Consider the following 24719-nt stretch of genomic DNA (forward strand, 5'->3'; position numbering starts at 1 on the left):
CAGACAGACGTTCAGGGTACTCTCTTGCCACTGGCATGGGAAACTGCCCCTAAAGGGGGAAGAATCAGCAATGAGCGATGGCATGAGGATGCCGAAGGTAATGGAAACCAATGCATTAAAGGCACATAACGTATATTCCCAGGACATGTGGCTGTAACTGAAAAACTGTCATGATGATCTCTCCATTGGTAAAAGATTCCGGAATAGTTGCCCATTGGGATCTCTGGGAGGGGACAGCCAACCGGTGGTGACCATAAGAAGAAGAATGAATAACCAGCGAAAGGATGACCTGCTACGAATCGGGCCGAGGAATGTCTGAAGCTAAAATGCTGTAAGGAAGCTAGAAGAACTGAAAATGAAAATGAAAATGCACAGTCTAGATATAGTAGGGGTCAGTGAAGTGAAATGGAAAGAAGACGAGGCTTTCCGGACACATGAGTATTTGGTAATATCGACATCGACAAAAAAGGGTATAACGGGAGTAGAATTCGTTATGAATAGGAAGGTACGGCAGATGTTTGTTACCGTGAACAGTTCAGTGATGGGTTCTTCGACTCAGAATCGACAACCAACCAACACTGACAATGATAGTTCAGTTATCCTTGCCGACGTCGCAATCTGAAGACGAAGAGACAGAGAAAGTATATGAGGATATTGAAAGGGTAATACAGTGTGTAAAGGGATGTGGAAGTCTAATAGACACGGCGGACTGGGATATAGTTGTAGGGGATGGAGTAGAAAGAAAGGTAACAGAAGAGTATGGAATTGGGACAAGAAATGAAAGAGGAGAATGACTAATTGTAGTCTGTAGTAAATTTCAGCAAGCAATAGCGAATACGTTGTTCAAGAACCACAAGAGGACGAGGTGTACTTGGAATGCCGGTGATAGAGAAAGATTTCAGTTAGATTACATCATGGTCGACAGAGATTCTGAGATCATTTACTGGATTGCAAGGCGTACCCAGGACCAGATATGGACTCAGATTACAATGTAGTAGTGATCAAGATTAAGCTGAAGTTTAAGACATTGGTCAGGAAGAACCAATACGCATATGAGTTGGATACGAAAGTTCTAGGTGTGACAAGATAAGTTTGAAGTTCTCTAAGGCTGTAGATACAGCGGTAAGGAATAGTTCAGTCGGCATTACAGTTGAAGAGCAATGGGCATCTCTAAAAGGGGCAATCACAGAATTTGGAAAGGAAAACATCGGTCCAAAGAAGATAAATGCGATGAATCAGAAGGAGTCGATATATAAGAGATAGAGGATGTAGTATTAGAATCAGAATTTAAAAGAGATTTGAAGGACTAAATATCAGTTAAGGGAAAATGAATAGATAACATTCCGTCAGAATTTCTAAAATCGTTGGGGGAAGTGGCAACAGAACGACTATTTACGTTGGTGTGTAGAATGTATGTCTGGCAATGTATGGTCTGACTCTCTAAAATATATCATGCACACAATACCGAAAACAGCAAGAGTCGACAAGTGCGACAGTTATCGCACAATCATCTTAACAGGTGATGCATCCAAAATGCTTACAAGAATAATGTACAGAAGGATGGAAACGAAAACTGAGAATTTTTTCGATGAGGATCAGTTTGGCTTTAGGAAAGGTAAAGGCACCAGAGATGAAGTTCTGACGTTGCGATTGATTATGGAAGCAAGACTAATGAAATATCAAGACACGTTTATAGGATTTGTCGACCTGGAAAAAGTGTTCGACAATATAAAATGGTGCAAGATGTTCTAAATTCTGACAGAAATGCGAGTGAGCTATAGAAGAAACAATAATATACAATATGTGCAAAAGCATAGAGGGGATAATAAGAGTGGACGACCAAGAACGAAACGCTCGGATTAAAAAGAGTGTAAGACAGGGACGTCTTTCGCACCCACTATTTAATCTGTACGATGAGGAAGCAGTGGTGGAATTAAAAGGAAGGTTTCGGTCTAAGGCGCTGCAGTCATGGGCTGTGCTGCTGGTCCCAGCGGAGGTTCGAGTCCTCCATCGGGCATGGGTGTGTGTGTGTTTGTCCTTAGGATAATTTAGCTTATGTAGTGTGCAAGCTTAGGGACTGATGACCTTAGCAGTTGAGTCCCACAGGATTTCACACACCTTTAAACATTTTTTTTTTTTTTAAATAAAGGTTCAGAAGTGGAATTGAAATTAGAGGTGATAGGATGTCAGTGATACGGTTCGCTGATGACATTGCTATCCTGAGCGAAATTGAAGAAGAATTGCATGACCTGCGGAATGGAATGAACAGTCTAATGAGTATAGAAAATGGATTGAGAGTAAATCGAGAAAGACGAAAGTAACGAGAAGTAGCAGCAATGAGAACAGTGAGAAACTTACCATTATGATTGATGGTCATGAAGTAGGTGAGGTTAAGGAACTACCTAGGCAGTGAAATAACCAATGACGGACGGAGCAAGGAGGACATCAAAGCAGACTAGGGTAAGTCTACTAGTGTCAAACACACGCCTTAATTTGGGGAAGAAATTTCTGAAAACGTACGTTTAGAACCCTACATTGTATGGTAGTGTAACATGCAGTATTGGAAAACCGGAACAAAAGAGAAACGAAGCATTTGAGATGTATTGCTATAGATGAAAGTTGAAAATGAGGTGGACTCATAAGGTAAGGAATGAGGAGGTTCTGCGCAGAATTGAAGCGGATAGGAATAAATGGAGAACACTAACACAGAGAAGGGACAGGATGACAGGACGTCTGTTAGACACCAGGGAATGTCTTCCATGATACTAGAGGGAGCTGTAGAGGACAAAAGCTTTAGAGGATGACAGAGACTGGAATACATACAGCAAATAATTGAGGACATGGGTTGCTAGTGCCACTCTAATAAGATCAAGAGGTTGGATCAGGAGAGGAATTCGTGACGGGCAGCATCCAACCAGCCATAATACTGATGAGTAAAAAAATTTAAAAAAAAGAGATGAAGAGACGATGACATCTCCCAAAACGAATTTCTGCAAGAGGATCTGCAGAGAGAAATACTTTGTTTGAATATGCATCCTCCACATCCGAAGAAAATGACGTTAGGAGTAAGAAGAAAGGCATACGTCATGTGTGTGGAAAAAACTGATAAGAGTTCAGTGTAATGCGTTAAGTGTGAGAGGTTGACTTGTAAAAAGTAGCCTACTTACACTTGTAAAAACAGTTAGTTGAAATTAGGAATAGTGTAGTAAAATCGAGATTCACGTAATTATAACATTCTATTATCGTATTCTCGTGCTATTGTGTTATGGAAGTTGAATGTTTAATACGTTAAACTGTACTAAATTGCACTAAGCAAATCTGTAAAATACGTACCTACAGGAAACAAAATGCCCAGGTGTTTTTCAAGTGAACGTGCAAAATAGACTCCTTAATAGGGTTAAAATCACTGCCAAACCGAAGATTTGAACTTGGATCTCCTTCTTACAAGTCAGATTCGCTACCCAGTACAGTACATAGCATTTTGGGTAATACAGCTTCCTAGTTACCCGTAGTCCTTCGCCCTTCCAAACACAAACTTCAGTTCACGCCTTAGCCTATTTTCATTTCCTTGATATTGAAATAGGATCCCTGCTTTGTACGTAATATGGAAGTCCTGCCTATACCCGAGGTGTAGGCGACCTATTGATTTGATGCACTTACATTCTCCTGGAGACGCAGTGAGTCTTTACCTTCGATTAAGGATAGAAGCTGAAGTAATGAATTAAAATTTGTGCCATGGCCTGTCTACCCTTATCTAAGATAAGGCGCAGACTCAGTATCTCTCCGGAAAAAGCCCGGCCAGGGTGGCCGAGCTGTTCTAGGTGCTTCAGTCTGGAACTGCGCGACCGCTACGGCCGCAGGTTCGAATCCTGCCTCGGGCATGGATGTGTGTGATGTCTTTAGGTTAGTTAGGTATAAGTAGTTCTAAGTTCTAGGGAATTGATGACCTCAGAAGTTAAGTCCCATAGTGCTCAGAGCCATTTGAACCATTTTTTTCTCCGGGAAAATATAATTCCGTCAGATCAAAAATGGCTCTGACCTCTATGGGACTTAACTGCTGAGGTCATCAGTCACCTAGAACGTAGAACTACTTAAACCTAACTAACCTAAGGACATCACACACATCCATGCCCGAGGCAGGATTCGAACCTGCGACCGTGGCAGTCGCGCGGTTCCAGACTGAAGCGCCTAGAACAATTCGGACACATCGGCCGGCCCATCCGATCAATAGATCACCTGCACCTGAGGTACAGGCAGGATTTACCCATTGTGTAAAGAGGTGTGCTGCTGTTTCAAAAACGAAGAACGTCTATATAGATGCTTTAGGGAAGGGATAATGAAGATGAAGTTTATGTTAGGAGAAAGGGGGAGGAGGCACTGGACTAGAGTAATCCGTTCATTTGTGTTAGCCAGATTGCTGGGTGGTGTCGCAATACCTCATATATCTAGTAAACAGGAGACTGCCTTCGTACAGATTTTAATTCATTACGTCAGCTTCTGTACTTATCTAAAATAGAGACCCATTATGTCTCCAGCAAAATGTTCTGCTTCAGTCTTGAATTTCCTCACTGAAATTTATTCCGAGTGCCGGGTTAGTTGGTTGATTCGGCGGATGGGACCAAACAGCAAGGTCATCGGTGACATTGGATAATCGCCTATGGGACGACAGGGCGCGTAAAGAACAATTTGTATTTGAATCTAGTGAGCTGCAAATGGTAGAACGTCAGACCCTTCCAGTGGACACCGCTCATCCCTTTGGCTTCGGACACTACGACTTGAGTGCCCTCGGCGTCCGGTTGGACGGAGAGCGTGGAACTGGAGCAGCGCTTTCAGGAATTAGCCGGTCACAATGGAGCCGGTGGGTGTCGCCGACAGCGCACAGTGCTGGAGACCGCGCCAGATAAGGCGCGCCCAGGAGGAGCCTGGCAGCGGCCTGCCCGCCTGCGTGCCTGCCCGCCGTGCGGATGACGGCCATTGTGGCGGCGTGACGACCCGATATCCCGGCCGAGGCTGCGGAAACACAATGCCGCATCAAACGTCAGCCGCGCACAAAGCGCGGCACACGCGCGGCGGGTCAGCGCTATCGGCCGCCGGAGCGCCCTCCATACGTCGCGACGCCGGAAAACCGGAAGCAGCCGCACGGGACGCCACCTCACTCGCCCTTACTGATGAACACAGCCGGCACTGTAAGCGCCCTATTCTAGCGCACGGTCCACCTCATGGCCGAGTTTTGCGCAGCTTTTGAGGCTGCATCCCACGTCTACGTCTCTACCCCCACAAGCCACATCACGGTGTGAGGTGGAGGGTACATTGTCTCACTTGCCCTGTTCCTAGCCCATTCGCGAATGCTTTGCTGGAAATAAGCTTATTGGTAAGTCTCCCTCTCGAATTACTCTAATTTTAACTTCACTGTCTTTTCGCGAGATATGAACAGCAGGATGGAACGTATTAAGTGACTCTTCTAAGAACTCGGAATACTGCCAGTAAATCGTACCGAGATTCAGCGTCTGCCATTCAAGTTGATTAAGCAAGTCCTTGACGTTTTTAGCGCTTACCAAATGAACCTATAATGAAAAGTGTTATTTGTCTTTAACGATCCCAGAAATGCAAGAAATATTTACGAGGGTGGTCTGAACAGTTCTCGGCGTGAACGTGAGAAAGGCAATTTACGCTTTCAGACAATCATTCTTCAACATACTCTCTTATATCGTCAACACATTACATCCAGCAATGTTCCATTGCTGTTATCCCCTTTCTGTAGTTTTCCTCCGGAAGTGATGCAAAGTACAGATCTACAGCTGCAATGCCTTCTTGATTAGACGAAAAGATCTGACCACAGAGGACTTTGTTCTCTTACGAGATGGAAATCCGAGGCAGCAAAATCTGCGGAACAGGATGGATGCTTGAACACTTCATAGAGCAAATCTCTCAGTTTCCCCGTTGCCAAGACACTTTTGCGGGCAGATGCATTGTCCTGATGCAAGACGACATTTTTCTTCCCAAATCTGGATCTCTGTTATTAAACACCTGCGTCAAGATCCAAGTTGAGAATGGTATTTCCCAGTTAATATATTACCTCTAGGTAATCGAGCAAGAAAATTTCTTTCACATCCCAAATCACCATACCCAAATTTCTTTTATATCCGAAACCACCACACCATGAACTTTCCCGCCAGTGGCACCGTCCTTGCCCTGTTTGGAGCTGAAGAACTGTCTTCTATCCACTGCATACACTGCTATTTGGATTCAGGTGTTTAGTGGTGAATCCATGTTTCATCCACTGTCACATAGTGATGAAAAGCTCACTTCTGTCTATCTTAAAACGCACCGAGCCCTTTTCAGAAGGTATCGTGGGATCCCCAGTCAACATGCGTGGCACTCATCATGCGTAAAGGTTTCTCATGGTCAGCATCTGGTTACAGACGTGACTAACACATTTCTTTGATATCCCTAGAGTCTTATCAGTTTTACCCATCTCTATACTCCGATCTTCCAAAATCGTATCACGCATTTTGTCGATGATTTCCGGTGTCCTTGCACGTTTTGTACGTCCTTCGCTTGTATCAACTTGGAAGCTTTAAAGGCTACGTGTGAACCCGACTGTCACATTTTTTCACGGAGAACATGGAAGGTCAGGAGCCACCATACACGTTTACAAGCTAGAAATGAATTTCGGAAGGTGTTAAACCTTGTCTTACGAGGAATGTAAAGAATGCCTGATATTCGATTTCTTCCATTTTCAAAACCACGTGCATTTCAAATGCTTCAAACGACTGCCTGCCGTCAACATCTACCTGGAATGACTTGCACTTTTACAACTGTATGCCATCGTAAGAGGAAAACATCACACTAGTAGTGCTGCGAACTCTGGACGGGGCCGAGAACTTTTCAGACAGCCCTCATAAATACGGGTATACAAACCACTTCAATCAGGCGTATGCCTTGACTGACAATTATTTTACGTGCTCATTCAATTTTAAATCACTCCGTCCGCATATACTCTTAAATATTTTATGAATGCGAAAACTTAAAGTGATGGTTCTGCAATCGTGGAATCATCCAATAAAGGGCTTTTATGCAAATTTATGCGCAATACGTTACATTTGTTCCTTATTAAGGTCAACTTCTCATTGTTACATCAAGCTTATATCCTCTACTGGACTTCCTGGATTCCGATACAAATTTACAGCACTGAGATTTCTCTCTATACAACAGCATCATTCGCGAAAACCTCAGTGAACTTCCGACGTTGTCCACCGTGTTATTAATTGTGAAAAATAGTGGTCCGATAATATGATAACTTCAGTCTGCTACAAACTCTTCAGTCCTCCAGCTCGGAATCGTGCGGTAGCCTTCTCGCTTCCCACGCCCGGGTTCCCGGGTTCGATTCCCGGCGAGGTCAGGGATTTTCTCTGCCTCGTGATGACTGGTTGTTGTGTGATGTCCTTAGGTTAGTTACGTTTAGGTGGTTCTAAGTTCTAGGGGACTGAGACCTCAGATGTTAAGTCCCATAGTGCCCACAGCCATTTTGAACTCCTTCACATAACCTTGGCGGCTGAGTCAGCCAACACCAGGCCACACTAGATACACCTACTGTCTTCTGCTCGGCTCCGGGGTCTTGAGATGGAAGGGGGCCACACCACGTGTTCTCGTAACTTTCCAGTGGCCTGAGATGACACACCCCACAGGCCACTTGGCTCAGTGCCCGGAGGTCCACATCGTGACCAATTGTCCGCCTCCTCCGCCCACACTGGCGGCTCCCACCTTCAGGTTCCACGCCATAAGGGGACGGCAGCCAGCAGTTAAAGAAAAAAACAGGCAGATGATTATACGAAATGGTATAAATTTCGAAGTACCAATTTGTTTTTCAGGGTATGCCCATATACACTATAGACTTGCGGGCATGCTCAGATAACTTCTGCAAACCATCGAAATAACATGTCTTCAACTTCAAGTACAACTAAGCGTTCACAGCACCAATCACTGTATCATCATTGTCAAATCGTCGTCCTTTGAGGTCCTTTCTTAGGTTTGGGAAAAAAAAAGTCTGATGGAGCTAAATCTGGAGAATTTGCCAGAGGTCGTAACAATTCATACCCGCAGTCATTCCAAGTTTCCACTACTGCGAGGGCTTTGTAAGTTGGTGCGTAGTACTGATGCAAAAGAACTCCGTGTGCCAATTTCCACGCCTTTTTTTCTTAATCTCCTCTGTCTAATGGCGCAGGAGGGTGCAATGGTATGATGCATTGATATTTGTGCCCTTTTGTTAGTAATCCACCATAATTACCCCTTCTGCATCTCAGAATCTTATTGGCTGGTTTTTGCACCGCATTTTTCTTTTTTTTTGGGATTGTGGATGAAAGATGTTTCCATTGTTGTGACTGTTGTTGTATCTCAGAGTCAAAGTGGTGAACCCACGCTTCGTACATTGTCACATACCTTGCAAGAAATCTATCTTCATCTTCTTCAAATTGGCAGACAATTTTTTCACAACACTCCCATTTCTGTTCTGCCATCAAGTCTTTCTGAACCAACAGAGATGAATCTTTCCACATTCCCAGAATATCTAAAACGCTGTTATGAGCACGACGAACCTGCAAAATCGTGTCGTGAATTGCAGTCACTGCTTCATCAGTGCAAGGCCTTCCGCTCCTTGGAGTATTTTCCACACTCGGTCTTCCTCGTTTGAAGTCGGACACTCATCTTTTCAATTTTTCGTTGTTGCATAAGATAGAGCACTGTCCTTAAATGTATTCCGCGCGTCCTCCGCAATTTCCTTGGCGTCATTCCCTTCAAAGTAAGATACTAAATCACAGCAAGAGTCTAGATTCTCGCGATAATCGCCATTTTACTTACACTACAGTTAGAACGCATTCTAGCAGCTAAACTAACGAAACTGTAGCACCGAAATTTGACAAAGGGTCACCGTAAAAGTAGGTGGTGTCATTTGTGCTAGAAATTATGGTAACTATCTCCGGTTAGAAACTTTTCGTGATTCCCTCGTGATGTACAACGCCATGCGCAGTGGTGGGCATCTACCACGAACAATAGATTTGTTTACGAAGGTTAGCGTCTTCGTCCCACAGCAACACATATTGTGAGGGATGCAGTTGGCATTGGGAGTGCCAGGCTATCTGTTAGTCCCGGAATGAACAAAGGGTGTTTTTCTAAAGATAGCAGATACGTCCAGTTTTTTATCCTCATGCCAGTAAACAGAGGATGTTTCCAGAAGTGGCCTCTACCTGTCTCTTAGAATTGTTTCCTCTCCCACAGCGTCCACTTGCATCAAGCCTGCTTGAAGAAGAAAAAGGAGGCAGGATTAGCGTCGTCCTTCCACAGCTTTACCCTAACTAGTAACAACATTTATTTTGAGGGATTCAGCTGATGTCAGAACTATCACGCTATCTGACTCAGATTGAACAAAGAGTATTTTTCTAAAGTTAACAGCTGCGCCCAGTTTTCCAGCCACTTGCCAGCAAATAAAGGATGTTTGTTTCATAACTTTTGTTGTCTCCTTCACAGCCACGTTCTGCTCGTCAAACACCCGCACCAAGACTGCTTGAAGAAAAAGAAGGCAAGTTTTGACTTGCTGGTATGGCATTCTGAGTTCCTATAGGTCCTCTGCCAAATACAGTGTCCCGGCCGCGGTGGTCTAGCGGTTCTGGCGCTGCAGTCCGGACCCGCGGGACTGCTACGATCGCAGGTTCGAATCCTGCCTCGGACATGGGTGTGTGTGATGTCCTTAGGTTAGTTAGGTTTAAGTAGTTCTAAGTTCTAGGGGACTTATGACCTAAGATGTTGAGTCCCATAGTGCTCAGAGCCATTTTAACCATTTTGAACCAAATACAGTGTAGAGTCTGAAGGAGTATGAAGCCCAACCCCCCACTACAATCACCATCAGTTTTTGACAGTGCCTAGATGTGTATATGTGTTTCTCACAATACTAAACGGTCAGCCAGTAGTGATGCCAGCGGCATTGGTAGTGGGAAACGGCCAGACTTGAATCAATTGCCAGGTAACTGTTTATTAAAAAAAATTTGAGTTCAAATTGGGACAGTTTTACGATTTCGTATCAAGTATTCAGGTTTTTTCGACATTGTGATAATTGTCGTAACAAGTGATTATATATATATATATATATATATATATATATATATATATATATATATATATATATATTTCTGTTGTAGCATTCATTCCCAAAATGGTTGAATTGGAATGTCAGCTGAAAGCTGGTAGTCACCAGCAAGCCAAAGAGGTTGTGCTACCATTATGTAAGTATATCTCAAAATTCTGTGTGTAACAGTGTACGTGTTCAGAGAACGCCTCTTAAAGAATTTAAATCGCAAAAAGTGCTTATAACATTTTTACTTTTGTCCTAGCATTAGAGCAGCAGCAGCTGGGAGCTGAAAGTCGCCAGCAAGACGAAGACGTTGTGCTACCGTCATCTGAGGACATCTCCAAATTCTGTGTGACAGTTTACATGTTCAACTCTCGATGTCTTTAGACAAGAGTTTATAAAATTTTTGATCTTGCTGTTTCAGCATTAGAGCAGTAGTTGACGGACATGCAGCAGCTGCTGGAGGGTAAATGCAGCAAGAACGTAAGTGCTTTTGTCATATATTGCCGTTAGACATTTGGCATCATGTACAGTTATGTGAGGCAAATATTCTGCATTGCTGTAGACGTTGCCATGGATCAAGAGGAGGATGAGAATCTAGTACAGATATTCATCAAGAATGTTCACCAGAAGTCAGCACTCCTATCTGGTATGAAATTTTGATTTTTTTTTTCGTAGTTATGTATAATCAATACCTCACTGTAAGTAAAATCAGTACAATCTTTGGACCCTTGCATCATCGCATACCCTTTGGCGTCAGTGGGTGGTTCAGACAAAGCAGCGATCTCCTACCCTCAGGCTGGCGATGTTCAAGGTTCCAACGTGTAGCAGCATCAACGAGGGCCCCTCCACAGCTTGAGTGCTCCCCCAGGAGTTCAACGCCGTTTTCTCCTCCTATTCTGGCTCCAGTTGTTCTCCCTCGCCAGCAGCGAAAAGTAAGTGTGCGTCGGCGCATACCCCCGCCCCCGCCCCGCCCCCCCCCCCCCCGGTCATCACTGAATGCGCCCCTCCTCAGCGCCGCCACCAGGTGGACGCTGACGTCTCCTAGTTGTGTTAATGATAACGAACCTTAGGCTGTGGTAGTGCTCTATCCCATGCTGATAGTGACCGATATCAGATTAGCAGCGTCATGACCCCTATAGAATACTCTAAGGTTGCTAGGGCCTGCGATGGTCATACTCGTTTACTCGTTTACTATAACTGAGAATTCAGCTGGGAGCTACGAAGCCCCAGTCATGTTTCCAGAAGCATGCCTCTCAGCGCTGGAGGCAGAGCTTGTAACAACAACAACGCTGAAATATTATACAAATAATATTTTTTTCTGATTTTTCGATAAATTAGAGTAATCGATGTTCCGATTTCACTTCTTTTTTTTTTTGTTTCATGCCATTATGTTAAACAAACTGTAAACAATTTTCAATGTGAATATTAATATTTATGTCAAATTTCAAGCAATATTGTAATAGAATTGAAGTGTAACAAACGTTGAATCTATTGTAACATGTTTAAAATTGTAATTGTGCGTCTGATCCATACGCAGGCAATGTATGAGGATATGTAGAATGCAAAACCTCTGGTGAATACCCTGTCTGTAGGGGGTGGATGGCAGGTGAGCGCGGGAATATGCACACGGGCGCTGCACGGCATAACGGGCTCAGCAGTAGTAGTCGGAGTTGGGCACAGCAACACGTCCTGGATCGAAGAGGCTCTCCTGGAAGACGTAGTTTCATTGAGCCTCGGATATGCCGTTCCGACGCCTATACAGCATGGCAAAATTCCATAGGCACTAAATGGAAAAGTATTGCGACGCCATGAAGAAATAAAGTGCAGATACATCAAGAGCCATAGCTGTGATTGTATGTGTGTTCTGTGCCTCGCCATCTCGCCGCCCGCCAACCGCCCGCCAACCGCCACATCGATACGAACAGGTTGAAACTTTTAGTATTGTATTCATGTGGACCAGTGTTACTTTTATTCCGTACTGTTCAATAACAACTTAAATTTTACCAGAACTGTCCTATCATTTAATTATCCTCACAACTAACCTAGACAGGGTCCTTTCCAAATGTTGTGCAATCCGAGTGTCCCGAAATGAAGAATTAAAGTTTATGTTAATAATAATTACCGACAGACCTAGCTATGTTAGAATAATGTTTAAAGAACTTTTTTGTTAATGAACCAATAGACGAATAACAAGGTCTGACAAAGTTGGAAGATAATTTTGATATTTATTTAGTTATGAAGCTTAATTATTTCGAGACAGATATAATGGTATTTAAATGAGCAGTAAATAAGACAAAAAGAGTAGTAAATCAGATATTGGAAATCCTGAGCGCATAATGATTTCAGTAATTAATTGTTTTAATGCAGTGATCATAACAGTTTCAGGGTCACCCCCCCCCCCCCCCCGTCTTTTTGAATTCTGAAGTGTTGTAAACTGATTTGACCAGCAAAGTTAAAGTCAATATAAAAGCCAAAATTTATCAGTGTTTTATCTTTATTAAAATTGACATTTTGTCTGTGGCTCGAAATTACTATTTCTATGGTAACCTATGCCCGATTTTAATCAGATCAATAGACAATACGAAGTTTTGTAGTAAACATTATAGTGTGGTGTCATGTATTTATGGTTTATCCCTATCGGTACAGAAAGTGAAATTATCAGTTCAATCGATTTTCTGGTTTTAAAATTTACTATATTAGGCTGTGTTACTACGTGTTGTTTTGCATGAACGTACATCAACTTGTACAGGGAAGAAACTCAGTTAATGCCTAATTAGGCTGGCGACGGTATTATTAACAAATTGGTAGCATCTTCTGTGTTGTTACTTGTCTGTCCTGACGTGTAGTTGCATTTCGGACTTGCTTGACGTATCATTGTTATTACAGAGTGGGTGTAAGTCTGATTTGCCTCCATTCAGGCTCACGCGGTCAATTTCTATGCAAAAATCCTTTCACATAGGGTGAAGCTCGTCAACTTACCATAGTACAGGCTTTAATGAGTATCGTGTGCAATAGCGCAGCGTTACAAGCTCCTCAAAGCGCTAGATCATCGGAGGTATAATATCATTAAACATAATGCAGTACGCTGCTGCGAATTTACTCATACACCCCCCCCCCTTCCAAACAGCAGGGTGCTGCTGAGGAGAAATGCCTGAAATACATCTAGGCTCATACTGGCGTTATATCTCTGAGCACATCAATCGGCGACTGGTATCTTGACTCCATCTTAGGTGCTATACTGGCCTGGATTTCCGAGATGGAAGTAAGAGGGTCAGCTAAAGTACTCAGGCAAATACCACACCTCGGCACCCATATTCATGTCTCGCCTGTTAAACTGAGGGTCCAGTTATGTCAAACTCACTGAGGATATTAGGAACAGGCGAGCTTGCGTTAACGTTCAAAATGAAGAGCATAACACTTGTTTTGCGTTGTGAGTCCTGACTTGCGAAAGAGATTACACAAAAGATCTGCAGCTCTCATCTGGATACAGATTAGGGTGTCTCTATTATACCAGCTTTTTCTGTGCATGCTATGTGTGCGACATCTGTAAATAATAATTGTCTACACTCACCATCATTGAAACCTTGGAATTCCGGTAACGACGTTCACACTGCAAGTTGTCATTGTGAAATGGTGTAGGTATGCCACAGCGCTTGGTCATTTATACAGCACACTGCACACCAGTAAGTGAGCAATAGTTAAATCACACGGTCATGTAGAACTAGAGCACACGCTGCAATGTTTTGTACGAATTTTGATGAAGATTAAAAATCGATTCGTACATCTATTGCTTCTGATGTAATGATTTCATTCTGCTTAGAACAGTCTGTTACGATATATGGTGTCAGCTCCTTGAATTTCCGTAGACTTAGAAGGCATCCTCCTTCTTCAACACCTTCATATTAAGAAGGATGGAACCTTGCCTACGTAGCAAGATACATTCGTATCTCACTTTACCAGTAAATTGTCATACAGATGCAGTTCTGAATTAATTTAGATTCTGGAATTAGTTAAATTTCACTTGTCAAGTAGGGTGGAATCATTTGCTAAATCCCCCACTCTATTGGCCTGAAATGCAAGTATGATGAATCTCAGTGTTTCTAGACGCACAGTGGTTTCAATAGCCCATATTTGTTTGCTCACCGTCAGTAACAATGTATACTCAAAAACACCCAATGAGCGGAAAGTTAATTGCAGATATGTAACGGTATTCAGAACTTTCAAAAACTTCAAACGCTCGTCGTCTGCCACAGTGATGAGTGGTATTTTCGATATAATTTTATTGATGATGATCTGATTCTCCTCTTGAACTCCTTGAATGTGTGAGTTGCTATCTGTTGCAGTCTGTAGCAGGATAAGCTCCGGGTTAGCATTCATTATAATTCGATTCATATCCTCTATGTACCTAATAAGCATTTTCAGCGGTAAGCGTATAGTAAGTCGGCGGTACTCTTCAGCTGCTCTACCCACAGGCTCGTCTTTAAACCATCCTGTGTTTTCTAAACCAAGCAAATCCGAGGGTGAGATGAGAAAGACATTTTATGGGTTGATAAATGCCTACATTTCCTACATTACGTGTACGATCAGTCTGTAGCCCAATAAATTCGTATCGCATTTGTTGTATCCTGTCTAATTGTCAAAGATGGAGTGTCCAGGAAACCTGCTTCACAGATCGCTGCGCAACCACTGAAGCAAATCGTATTCATTATTTCTTATTACAGAAAACAGCTGACAATACTTAACTTTGAGAAATACAGATGTGTCACAAGCAAAGGGCGACATGCAATATACTGAAAGTATAACGATTCCAATACAAGTGAAGTAATACAGTGGAAACTACTGTCCAGGTCGCGGATCTTGACACTTCTGTAGAATTGACTGCAGCCAGGTGGCAGCACCTTTTATGTTCCCCTGGAGAGGGGTTAGTAGGCGTGCAGTTGGCTGACGTCTTCACATCCCTCTCTGCTCTAATGTTCTGGACGGGCCCTCCGGCGCTTGACTTTACGCCGGAACAGTATTTCCCAGAACAGGAAAGCCAAAGCATTATGTGTAACCTTTGATCGCACTGTATGACTACCATCCTTTTTCGTAAATGATCCATCCTAACGTAAGAAACGCCTGCATGGAGGGTCTTCGTGCTGGATGACAATCCTAATATCATCGTTCTTGTTAAATGTCGTTGAAGCATAAGGCTTATGTGAGAAGTATTCCTAGCGTATGATTCGCTCATCATATTCATGAAAGATATTCAGCGACGACGTCATTGCGAGGTTTCAAGCCTACTGATTTAAGAAACTCGTAGTTTGCACGTGTTTTGACCTTGCCATTCTGCTGCGAAGTGCTGTTGTAAGTAGGCTGTTTAGGTTTTTTTTATTGGTAACGCCACCTCTGTATGAAAATCACTGGCTGTGCTGCGTGCAGTCTGTGGCTGCTTTGCATTGTTGTAATACTCGCCATTGTGGTGTTAGGCAGCTGGCTGTGAACAGCGCGTAGCGTTGGGCAGTTGGAGGTGAGCCGCCAGCAGTGGTGGATGTGGGGAGAGAGATGGCGGAGATTTGTAATTTGTCATGAACTGCTATATTTATATATGATGATATCAAGGTAAATACATTGTTTGTTCTCTACTAAAATCTTTCATTTGCTAACTATCCCTATCAGTAGTTAGTGCCTTCCATAGTTTGAATCTTTTATTTAGCTGGCAGTAGTGGCGCTCGCTGTATTGCAGTAGCTTGAGCAGCGAAGATTTTTGTGAGGTAAGTGATTTGTGAACGGTATAGTTTAATGTTAGTCAGGGCCATTCTTTAGTAGGGAATTTTGAAAGTCAGATTGCGTTGCGCTAAAAACATTGTGTGTCAGTATAAGCACAGTCTTGTATAAATTGTTCAAAGGGGACGTTTCATATGTCGACCCTTAGCCTAGGATACCTCACTGGAATCTTCTGATTTTTTTCTTGTAGTTTGTGTAATCAGTGTAGCTATTGTTTATTGCTAGCGCGTAATTATAGAGAGAATTTCCCTTGTAGTTGTAGTTTTTCATTGTTGTACAGTAAAACAGTTGTGGCATGCATGTAGATTTGCACCAAGTATTTCGCAGCTGCGCTGGCAATTAAGTAGACATTATTTCCATTGCTATGTTATTTTATTTTGCTCTTCAAATTGCGCTTTTCTGTGTTATCGTGTGAAATACTGTGACAATAATGGCGTGTGAAAAACGTAATACTAGGGTCCAAAGTAACTGAGAAATGACAGTGAAGACGAAAGCAGTGTGTTAGCGCCGCAGAGTAATGAATTAACTAATGTTCAAAGTAGTAATTTGGTAATTGCGCATAGGGAAATGGAGCGGGCGGCAAACAATGGTGTAGACAGTGAAACAGGTAGTGAACAGGGAAGCGTTATCGATCGATTGGTCGGCAACAGCTCGCCTCAGGAATCGGGAATGACAGAACACAATATTGCAAATACTGCAGACTCAGGTTTTGAGTTCCCACCGTTTTCTCAAATGAGTCAAGACACATTTTCCACTTGTCAAAATGTGAATGTTGCCGGTGCAACTTCACTGCCGAAAAGCACTGAGGAACATGTTTCAGACACCAGTGCATTGTTATTACAATTAATGCAACAAATGGGACAAAAGCTTGAAAAGTTAGACACAATGGAACAACATTAGAGACAAACACAGCAACAGTTAGACACAATGGAACAAAATCAGAGACAAGCACAGCAAAAGCTTCAAAAGTTAGACACAATGGAACAAAATCAGAGACAAACACAGCAAAAGCTTCAAAAGTCAGACACAGTGGAACAAAATCTTAATAAGTTAGACTCATTGGAACAAACACTTGAACAAACACGTGAAGATTTAACTACTGAGTTACATAACATTGAATCGAAATGTCAAAAAGTCTGTAATGACGTAAAAACACAAATTTGTGAGCATTTTCGACCTATTTTTTCGCGGCATGAAAATGCATTACAGAATCACGAAGCAGCCATAAAAGAACTGCAAATTATTGTTCATGAAAATCATGAGACCTTGCAAGCTAAATTTGACTCAGTTGCATCTACCGATTCGGTTACGCAACTTGCAAAAACTCAGGAAAACTTTAAGGACACAGTAGATACTCTGAAACTTGGTTCAGAAAAACACACTGAAGAAATAAGGACACTATCGGAGAAAGTAGCCGAACTTTCGGATCAGGTCACTAACTTATCTACAAAGGTAGATGATGATCTGAATGACACAAGACCCGTAGCCTTCACTGACACAGAAGAGTATGAACAAATAAGAAAATTCAAACAAAATCAGAATCAAATTAATACACAACACCAAAGAAAAATCCGGGAAGTACAAGATCAGCTGACACAGGTAATACAAGAATTACGTATTTCAGAGGACACTGGTGCTCCAACACGGGAAGAGGGACTTAGAAACACGGAAAAGCCGCAAAATAATAACACAGGGCATTTCGGAAGTTATGAAAGAAATTGGCAATGTGCACCGAATTTTGAGATGGAACGGCCGACACAACCTAACAATGACCGATATGCGACTCGCCAACATGATGATTTTGACAATAAGCTGTTCATTACTACACGTAAATTCAAAACATTTAAGAATTCTGGCAAAGACATTCATCCACAAGCATGGCTCCATCAATTCTCTCATTGTTTTCCTCCCAACTGGTCGTTGGAACACAGATTAGAATTTATGTGTGGCTACTTAGAGAATGAACCAGCTGTAAGAATGCGATCGGTCATTCACGATTGCCACAGTGAAGGAGAATTTTACCATGCCTTCCTCTCAGCATATTGGTCTCAAGCCACACAAGACCGAGTAAAACATGGTATCATAATGATGAAACATTTCGAACAATCTGAATTCTCCAGTCTTGTGAAATATTTTGAAGACATGTTGCACAAGAATCAGTACCTGTCAAACCCATACAGCCCCTCAGAACTCATCCGCATTTGCTTAATCAAATTACCTGAACATTTACGGCATATTATTTTAGCAGGACGTTGCAAAGACGACATTGAAGCTTTTCAGGGACTGTTACAAGAACTGGAAATTGACACTGATAATCGCGGAACGCGAAAACAGGGATGCAACAATTACAGGTCACATCCGTCACAATTCCGTGACGACAGAAACAATAACCGGACACGACTGGTCTATTCTTACAACGCAAATCGTGACCAAAATAGACACCACCTGTACGACAACCGTTGGCAGAGTAGTAATAATTACAGGGAAAGATCACCTCTCCGCGGTAGTGACTATCACAGAGACAATCAGAGAAACAGACAATATGGGAACCAAAATAATTATTATCAAGGGAGACAGAATAACTTCAGACGCAACAGTTCAGCGCGCAGTTACGATTCAGGGAGAAATTCTCCACCACTTAACCGACAAGAAAGAAACTACAGGAACTACCGACATGACGACAGACGATGTGATCGTAACGACAGACCTGAATTGCATCAGAACTGGCGGGATTCAAACAGAGCAGGTCCCTCTCGAGGAGGTGAATTTGTAGAAGTTAGGTCTCCAAATCCCAATAACGACGCGCGCCAACAAAGAGACAATAGGCAATGACTCACACTGCTGGCAGCCACAAAACGTTCTTATGACACTAACGACGCAGCTGCCGTAGCTAGTAATTATGTAAAAATGGAAGACATTAGGGACATCTTACTCCAGGAACACGACGTAAAACATAACAACATTGCATATTCCGTGATTCACATTACTGTAAATGAAGTAAAATTTATGGCAGTACTTGACTCTGGCAGTCCCACTTCAGTAATCAGTGAAACAGCCTTTAGCAAATGCAACAAATCGAACGATTGCCCCACACTTCCGTTACGTAAGATTAAATTACAAGGTGCAATCTTTGGAAAAAGTGTAGATGTTCGCCAACAAACCAATTTAGAATTCTTTTGTCAAAGCCACAGCTTCTCTATGAACTTTCTCATTGTTCCATTATTGTCGACGGAAATTATATTGGGAGTAGACTTTTTGAATGAATACAAAGCAATCTTAAACTTTCACGATGCTGAAATAAGTTTAGAGAAAGAATGTAAGTCAATAGCTTTGAAATTTGAAGATTGGCTCTCAAACCATGACGAGGAAATTAATCGGCTTTACCTTCTGTTAGACAACAGTTCGGACTTTTCTACGAAACTAGACACTAACAATCACTCTGCAAGTACTGACACGGATGATATCGACGGCGCATTTGACACTAATAAGTTAATTCAGAATAAAATTCAAACAATTGAGAATTGTAATGACACTGATAGGCAGGACCTTTTTGAGATTTTACAAGCACATTCCACAGTTTTTACTCATAAAACAGGAACAATCAAGGGATTTCCATACCAATTTCGTGTTCGTGAGCAAACTAAATTTTGTGTTAGACCATACGTAATTCCGGCGCATTATAGGGACCGTGTTAGAACGGAAATACAATCTATGCTTAATGAGGGCATTATTGAGCCTGCAGTAAGCTCATACAACAATCCATTACATGTTGTTGAGAAGAAAAATGGATCGATCAGGCTTGTCTTAGATTCGAGACAAATCAATACGATCATTATTCCTGAAACAGACAGGCCGCAAACATTAGAAGAACTTCTTCAAAATTTTAATGGTGTAAAAGTGTTGTCTTCCATTGATCTCAGATCCAGCTTTTATCAGATCGAACTTCATCCAGAATGTAGAAAATACACAGCTTTCCTTTGTTTCGGCGTTTGTTATCAGTTTCGGAAATTTCCTTTTGGTTTGAACATTTCTTCGGCAGCATTCATTCGTGGGTTAAATTCCATATTACCTGAGTTCTTAAAACGTCACATCACCTTATATGTGGACGATATTCTGATAGCAGAAGCTTCATGGGAACAACATAATCGCATCCTCAACAGTTTGTTGCGTATTTTTGCACAATCTGGAATTACAGTTAACTTGGAAAAGTCTGAATTCGGTAGGACAAAGGTGAAGTTTTTGGGACATATTATTTCTTCTGAAGGGATTCGGCCGGATCCTGAAAAGTTAGAAGCAATCAGAGCCATTCCAGTGCCATCCACAAAAAGACAAGTCCGCAGTTTTCTAGGTCTCGTAAATTTTTACCGTCGTTTTCTGAATATACAAATTCTTGTTACAGCAAAACTTTGTTCTCTCACTGGAAAAAATACTATTTGGAACTGGGACGAACAAGCACAGTTGGAATTCAATTCTTTGAAAGAAGCGTTACTTCACGCGCCAATCTTAGCTCATCCAGATCTGTCACAAGATTTCTGCCTTAGCACGGATTCTTCTAAAGTCGGTCTTGGTGCCCATTTATTTCAAGAAGCCATAGAAAATGGCACTACCATTCAGAAAACCATTGCTTTTGCTAGCCGAGTGCTAACAAAATCTGAAAAAAATTATTCCGTTACTGAATTAGAAGCTTTAGCTATCGTTTGGGCATTTAACAAATTCCGTTTCTTTCTTTCTGGTAAGCACGTAAAAGTATACAGTGATCATCGTGCATTACAATTTCTTATGTCTTCAAAATTAAATCATGACAGGTTAAAACGTTGGGCATTGTTTCTGCAAGAATTCCGCTTCACAATAGTCTACATTCCCGGCAAGGAGAACATTGTTGCGGACGCACTGTCACGCGCACCGGCTGGGCTTGAGAAAAGTACCACAGAAGGCAACCTCGAGAAAAATTTCAGTATTCTTTACATTCAGAAAGTCGCCTTTGAAAACTTCATCACCACTTCTTTAAAGGACATTGCTCATGAACAAGATAAAGATCCGATTTGGAAAGACATCAAGAGCAAATGGCATGAAAAGACACACACACAGATTCGGCATTATTATCTGGTTAGAAACAACATACTGTTCAAACGCTGCACTGTTGATGACAAGCTATGGGTACTTTGCATTCCTGACGATTTTGTTAATAAGCTCATTTGGTACATTCATTTCAGCTACGCACATTTTGGTCCACGAAAATGTTATCATATTCTTCGAACGACTTGTTATTTTAACAATATGGAAAAAAGAATTCGAAGAGTCTTGTCTATTTGTAAACTTTGTCAAAAGGCGAAACCATCTACTGTCTCACATCGTGCTCCGTTCTTTCCTATCATTCCTTCTAAATTAAAAGAATTTGCTGCTGTTGATCTCTTGGGACCGCTTGTCAGAACATATAATGAATTTTCGTACGTTCTAGTCGCTGTTGAACTTACTTCAAAATTTGTTTCTTTCACACCGTTACGTAAAGCCACTGGACGGTCTGTATCCAACGCCTTTGTAAAACAATTTCTTACGTGAAGTTGGCCACGTTGCTAAAGTCATTTCAGATAACGGACCGCAATTTAAATCTGCTGTTTGGTCACGCATGCTTCGCAACCATAAAATCAAACCTGTTTTTATTTCATTGTACTCACTACATTGTAACCCCTCCGAACGGATTATGAAAGAAATCAATAAGCTTTGCAGGCTTTATTGTCACAGAAAGCATCAGCATTGGGACAGATATTTATACTTATTTCAAAACGTGCTGAATGAAATGCCTCATGATTCCACTGCTTTACCACCTACTCTTGTACTGAAGAATGAAGAACCACCGAACAGAATCAGAGAGCTTGTACCTTTCCCGAATACACGTAAACTTCGACACAAAGACATAATTCATTTGGCTCTTAAAAATATAATATCTGCAGCAGACAAAAGGAGAAAACTACACGGTAAAGCAAATGCAAAGAAATTGTATATTGGTCAGAAAGTTCTCATTAAAGCTCATTCATTGTCACATAAGAAGAAACACTTGAGTCACAAATTCTTTCTAGTTTACAATGGACCATACAGAATCCGACGTATACCACATGATAATTGCGTTGAAGTTGAAACTCTGTGTACTAGGAAGAGTAAAGGTTTACACCACATTTCACATGTAAAACCATTTATTGAAAGATAATCTGCTTTTTAACTTTGTCTTTGCCATAAAACTTTTCACTTCACATTTCTAGTATGCTTTGTCAGACTTAAGAAACTGTTAACATGCAACAATGTTTGAAGTTAAATATCCAGTCTAGAACCTAGGGAACATTTTTAAACAGAAATTACGAATGCATTGTTATAGTGAACAGACGACACAGTGTTGTATTTGTACATTCTTGCTTGCTAGTTGCACGATTATGTAACGACTATCAGGCTTACATACTTAGGACACATACTGGTACTGCTAATGAGATTTTAATGCAACATTTTGGTTTACTTGAAAATACATTCTGGGTTTAATGTACTTTCTGTGAGATACCAGACGACACAGTGGTTAGTTTAAGTGACAGCTACACGGTTTTATCACGACGCTTCTAATGAGTGACAATTTACAATGTTGCTTTTGTAGTGTTTCTGTTTTATTTCTGCACAGTTTTTCTGTTTTATTCTGCAAAGTAAAACATGTTTTAGTAGTAAGTTTTGTGGTATAGCTACAATGAGATTGCCTTTCCCGTAGCACAACAATACGTTACAGCACAGTACTTTTCTCATCATGGCAATAAGCGTAATAACTAAGATATCTATACATAAAGCATTTCACTTTTGTTTATCATGAGGTAAGTACATTGACTTCTGCAGAACTTAGCTTTCGGAGGACGATAAGTACGACACTTCCACAGAATTATCTTACAGCAAGACGCACATTTAGCGCTACAGGACACGCATTTGAGTGATTAATTTTGTATTTAAAACATTTATTATTAAAGATATTTGAAGTACAATGATACAAAGGTTTTCAGTGATACATTTCATTTCATTGCTGTAATCTGTAACACCTGAGGGTATAAATACATTAATCCTCAGGGGGGTATACGCCTACTTTGTGTACCATGTGTGTGGCAACCACAAGGAACCCTAGCTAATATGGTATTTGCTTATACAACTTTACACATCGGTACCATACTTCTCTAACACAGAATTACACAGCTATCTGATCATTTAACTGAGAGATAAACATTTTTGTATTACATCAGTGACAGATGTTTACGCAATTACACAGTTGGATAACTTCACACTTATGAAATTGTATTTTGTCTGTACTGTGTGAACTGTTCATATTTTTTCGGACCCATTGTGATACTATGAGAGCTTTGAATGATGTATTTGGTATGGGATCATGATTTTTAAAGTACGTTTGAGGCAGATGACACTTTTGACATGAGCAGAGAATTTTTTTAGGTTTTGACACTATTGCAGAGAGCTACGACGTTTTTGAGATTTGACTGAGGTGTTATGATGTTATTTTTTACGACGACAATGTATATTATGCTGCTGAGGTATGTTTATGATTAATAAGCTGGTGCTATATGAGGAATTTGGTTATGCTATGTATTTATTATGATGAAATATTGAAGTGTCGTCGCAAGATTGACGTGTCGACGAATATATATATGTGTAATAAGGTAAGGAGTAATGAATAAAGATTAGGGACTCTGACTTATGGAAAAGGATGTTGGAAACCAAGAATCATACTTTAGAATTATGAAATGTGTGTACATGTGTGAATGTATCACAATGCTGTCGGAAATTTTTTGGACACTGTTATATCAATAGCATTTTGTTTCTACACATTTGCAACGCAAATTCTTGACCTGTGAAACATTTTATATGAGACTGTCACTGTAGCGGAAACTGCTGTCGTAAATATTTCCGTAAGAAAGTTACGTGACCACCTGCACGTAATGCGTCGCGGGCACCCACCTGGGCGACAGCTGCCCGAAAAAAAAAGCCATTAGCCTTTCAGTGGCACAGGTAAAAAAAAAAAGGAGGGGGGCTTTATACTCGCTATTGACATTTCCTTGTCGAAAGCATACTGTGGAGCTCGTAATTTATGATATTTACTGAAATGCTTATGAATTGATGGGAAATATTCTTACATCTGCAAACCTGATAATGACAAGTGTCTTTCTACGAGAGTTGAGAGCTACTGACTTACGAAATGCCACATGACTATTGAATGACATTTGTATGCTTTGGTTTGCGTAATTGCTTATTTCATTTGACATCTGTTTTCCAGCTGTGTTGCAGCATTGGTTTCATAAAATAAAATTAAATGCATTTGGTAATGTGAACACTTTCTGTCAACAGATCTATTAAATAATAATTTTGTGATCCACATTCTTCAAAAAAGGTGCACTTGGAAAGGAAAGAACAATAAGAAGGGACTAGTAACAGTAACTGCATACATAATATTCTTTTCAAGTACATGGTAATATTTCTTTTACAATAAGTTGTTGTGGTGCACCACTTTAATTACCTAGACATTAAGATGTGATTATACATTTCCCTTATCTGCATTGTTATCTTTACTGTAATATTTTTTTTGCTTGAGCTATGTCATGTTTAGATATAAGCTGCTGTTTGCCAGGCATAGTGCTACTGAACTTTAATTTGTGTTACTCTGCTAAGCGAGATTTATTTTTTTGTTTGCTGCGCATTGCCTCATATTAGTTGTAATGTTGAATTGCTTGGTAATTTAGATTTACTGTAGCTTGCTTTGCGATTTTCCATTTTTTTTAATTGCTGTTTATATTAATTGTTT

The sequence above is a fragment of the Schistocerca piceifrons genome, chromosome 1, assembly GCF_021461385.2.
Source record: "Schistocerca piceifrons isolate TAMUIC-IGC-003096 chromosome 1, iqSchPice1.1, whole genome shotgun sequence".
Taxonomy (NCBI): domain Eukaryota; kingdom Metazoa; phylum Arthropoda; class Insecta; order Orthoptera; family Acrididae; genus Schistocerca; species Schistocerca piceifrons.